At 40.7% G+C, this 4,873-nt stretch overlaps 1 pseudogene; it reads right to left on the reverse strand.

The window, feature by feature from the left end:
* On the reverse strand, positions 1-3,604 carry LOC116059874 (annotated as a pseudogene).
* Positions 3,605-4,873: the final 1,269 nt, after the last annotated feature.

Here is a 4,873-nt window from a genome sequence, read left to right on the forward strand (position 1 = left end):
TTATTCAGTGTTCTTCTGGCGTAGCACCATTGCCAGTGCTAAGCCACTGTGATGAGCAGTCATCAGTGCAGCGTGCCTTCCATCATCGCTGCAGGTGTTGAATTTGGAGAAGAAGCTGTCGTCAATGCATCCTCTTTCAATGTCCGGTTTCCTAAAATGACACCAGTTTAAAAAAACCTAGTGAGACAATATATATATCTTTATCGTGCTTAAATATACTGTGTGTGTGTGTGTGTGTGTGTATAAGTGAGTGAATAGTGCTACTGACTGCTGTTTGTGTATTTCGGCCAGCTTGACGTTGGTGCTGTCCAGGTGTCGTCTCAGCTGCTTGTTCAGTTGCCTGCTGCCTCTCTATTAACAGAGCTGTGCGAGCCGAGTCAAGCGACGCGATCATGTTGTTCCTCTTCTCGCTTTCTCTCTTGTTCTACCTCTGCAGATGCACGGATAAAACAGACCGACCCATCAGTGAACAGCTTTCTAAATGATCAAGAAGAGCATGTGTTTGGAGTATCATTTGTGCCCGTTTTACCTTTTCTCCTCAATTTGATATTTCTGGAACTGGATGATGTGCTGCAGGCTCTCCGGGGGGCTCTCCTATCACTACTGGGACAAAGACCAGGCACTCCCACCATGCCCAGGGTGGGTTCCACATCTACACCCTCATCATTGTGTTCCTCTTCCTGGTGACGCTTCTCTTCAATCTTGCCCATCCAGACCAAGCAATAAGGATGATAAAGTGTGTTACTGCATCGCCAACCCTAACTTTAATTGAATATATCACTTAAACAAAAGCTGCTTAGATTTAGCTTAAACGTAATACAAAAACTTGAATTATGTCATTAATTTTCATCTAAGCCCAGTATAACCAAAGACCAAAATCGAACTCCATTGTATGCTCTTGTATGTCATTCAAGGTACATGCAGCTAAAATGTACACATTTAAGTATTGCCGAGCTTATTTGTATTGCCAAGCTTTAACCCTCCCTTGGTGCTTTAGGGATTTGTTATTTGAAATTATACGTCCATGTTTTCCAAGCAAGTTTAACTACGATTACCAAGGTGACTTACCTTGGCCAGATTGTACTCTTTAGTGGCTAAAGTTGCTGCTTTTCTCCTCTCCATCTCAGTGCTCTGAAGCTGCAGAGCTTTGTTGTCCATGTCTACTCTGCTTTGGTCATAGCGTTGCTCTAAAGAAACAGTAGAGAAGATGAAGCGGGGTTATGTTTTGTGTGTGTGGACTGATTATCTGTATTCTGTACGGGATCAGACAAACCTACCCTCAATCTTTCGTTGATGCCTTTCTGCTGCCAGCTCACTTTGCTGCTGGATGAGCCACTCTCTGAGCTGCTCCCTCTGTCGCCTGCTCTCACTATCGGGGTCCTCGCCCAGCAGGCCAGGGGGCATCATCTGTGCATCACCCAGGTCTGTTTTTCTACAGTGTTCTGGGTCAGTCAGGTCAAACTCCTGCTGGCACCGAGGCTGCTGGTACTGAAGCCGGTAGTCAACGATGGCCTTCTCCATCACACGCTTCTCCTTCGCTTCTCTGCTTTGGAGGAGGCAAGCTACTTTGCTATAATGGAGCATATCAGCATCTGTATGGAGAACACATGCCACACACATCACAATGAACTTCATTAGAAAAGATGACGGCCTAAAAATATAATACACACCGTAGTGGCAAAAATATGTATGTGGATGTTTATGATTGGATTCTGTTTTCTATCAGTGAGTGGTAGGACCATAGGTAGGACATTATAGACCTTTTCAATGGAATTCCATTACTAGGCAACAGCCTGGACCCTTAAACACCGGTCTCATAAGCTTGAAGATCTTTTGCATGTTTCCCTTTCATTATTCTTAAAGTGCTAGCAACATTAAGATTCTCTACTAAGTGCTTTATTTCTTATTTTTTTTCTCGTTAATATAATTGGTAACATTTTATTTCTATACTTTTTAATGTATCCTTTTATTGTCATGTTTTCTATGCCTTGATATTGTAAATTAATTTAAATGAATGTCATTCACTGCAACAGGAAATCAATTTGGGACATTTAGAATGTTTGGTAACACTTTACTTGAAGGTATCTACATGAGAGTGACATGACACGGTCATGAACACATGACACGGTCATGAACACATGACACATGAACCCTAGCCCTAACCGAGAAGCAGTGGCAGCAAAAACTGTCCTGTCCTGTTAGTAGTGTCCTGTACACTGTCCTGTGACTCACAGGACAGTGTACAGGACAGTGTCTGACTGTCCCGGGACAGTCATGGGTGTCACAGGACTAACAGGACAGTTTTGCTGCCCTAACCTTAACTTGTCATGACAAAAACCGAATGCCACTTAAAGCAGCCATATTATGCTCATTTTCAGGTTCATAATTGTATTTTAAGGTTGTACCAGAATAGGTTTACATGGTTTAATTTTAAAAAAACACCATATTTTAGTTGTACTGCACCGCTCTCTCTCACTGCTGCAGATCCTCTTTTCACCTGGTCTCTGTTTTAGCTACAGAGTGAGACCTCTTTTCTTCTTCTTCTTCTGTACTATCTTTGATTGCACTTGCACATGTGCAGTAGCTCAGATGTAGATCATGTCAGCTAGCGAGCTCCATAGACAGTAAAAGAAAGGCTGTTTCTACAACTTTGGTCAGTTACAAGGCAGGATTAGCTGGGAGACTTCTAAATGAGGGCGCACATGGAAGTAGTTCTTTTGTAGATTATGGTGAACTTGTGTGTGTTGTAGCAGTGCTTTGCTATTGAGAACGAGGTAGCATGCTAGCGTTAGCATGCTAATGCTAATGCTACGAGCTAATGGTTGCGGTTAGCCTGCTCGTTTCGGCTTGTGACGTCACAAGCCGTGCCGATTTTGAACAGCTCACCCAGAGACTGAAGGCAGGACACATTCAGAAACTGTATCTCACTCTAAACAGCATGGATGGATTTTTTTCAAAGTTTGTATGTGTGTGGAAGCACCAGAGACACAAAAGAACACCCCAAATCCCAGAAAAAGTGATTTTTTCATAATATGGGCACTTTAATGACAGAAGCGTTATGTCATAAACGTTTGACTTGTTGATAATGTTTATGACACGTTCATGACAGTGTCATGTCACTCTTATGTAGATACCTTCAAGTAAAGTGTAACCGAATGTTTATGTTTACAACTGTATCTCTGTCGTCCTAGAACACATGACACTCAATGACGAAGTCAGGAAACATTGATAAACGACGTTTAGTTAACGTTAACTCACGATAAGCGTTTTGTTCCTCTTTTGCTGCCTCTTCTTGTTTCTCTTTTTCCTTTATCTGCATGTTTAAGGCTTCCGTGTCAACCTATAAAACAGACCACGGTCGGGACCGCGCAGTTAAATGGCCGTTGAGAACAAAGATAGCTAACGTTACATTACGCGTTAGCATTCCTCTGATAACAGAGATAAAACACTTACCCCGACCGTCCTCATTTTGTCATTAAAATCCTTTCTTGTCTTTCAGTCTCTCGGTAGCGACGCCTCTGCAGAGTTGTCCCAGCGACGCCGTCAACGTTAAACATTTTTGATTTAAAAATAGTATGCGGTGTTAAACTTGAAACGGACTCCTGTCCTACACACAACAAGAGATGGTTTTCTTCAATGATACTTTATGACAGCGACTTCTATTTGGAAATGTACCAGATTTAACTTTGAATTAGTTTTTACAGTCCAATGTTTGTAATAAAAGCTACACAAAATGTGTGTTATGTATGTGTTTCCAGTCTTTTCAATTAATTTAAATTTAATGAACAAATTCAAAAATACTTTTCTTAATAATTTATTTAATAATGACTGTTACCAAATAGAATAAATTGAAACAATATGGATAATTCAAAAATACAATAATTGAATTTTTGCCAATTGAAAAGATCAAATCAAATGTGAGAGAGAGACAGGAGAGGTAGAAAAAGGGTGAGCAGAGAAACTCACAGAACCATAAAACAGAATGATCAGGTACCAAACAACCTGTAGAACCAAAAACAGATACCAGTAATCTGTAGCTTTGCAACCAGAACAAATGGGTATGATATAATGTTTGAACCAGAACAAATGGGTATGATAATATTCAAACCAGAACCAGAGGGTAACTTGCAACAAGTGCAGAACCAAATGTAGATAGAGCGGGATAGAATTAGAGGGATAGAATGATAGAAAACCTCAAATTTAGATAGATTTATTAGATTTGACAGGAGAGATAGAAAACCTTATATTAAGGGATGAGTGGGTAGAGGGTGATAGGAGAGAGGTGAAGAGAACCAATAATATTAGGGATGAGTGGTAGATGTTATAGGAGAGAGGTGAAAGAACCTTTAATAGATAGAGTGGATAGAAGGGCCAGTAAGACAGATGTGATAGAAGTAGAGGGAGAGGGAGATGGAGAGGAGCTGGAGGGCAGCTGCACACCTGTAACACAAAATGGAAACATGCATTAGTCATACAAAACAGAAAAAAACATCACATGAAAAGTGATTGCTTTAAATATGTGAATATTTCTATATCCAAATTAGTGTGATTTAGCTAAGAGGATTTTAATAGTGTCATTCTTTCACTACGACTTTAGTAGGTGTCTGTATTCAGTGACTTCTGTGTTCAATCACATCATGGGGCAAAATGTTCGCATGTGTGAAGTATACTGTGGAGTATCCAAGGAGTCACTAACACAGATGGTGAAATACTAACTAAAAGTATGTAGAGTGCACAAGCAGATGTGTACAGTAACGTTAAGACAGTAGTAGTCTTTACTGCCGAACAAAGTGTCAAGGCAACACGTCATAGCAACGACATCATTCATGTGTGTGAACATACTGTCGGGTTGCCACGGGTAGCCAACACTGAT

Source organism: Sander lucioperca, chromosome 7, assembly GCF_008315115.2.
Source record: "Sander lucioperca isolate FBNREF2018 chromosome 7, SLUC_FBN_1.2, whole genome shotgun sequence".
Classification (NCBI taxonomy): domain Eukaryota; kingdom Metazoa; phylum Chordata; class Actinopteri; order Perciformes; family Percidae; genus Sander; species Sander lucioperca.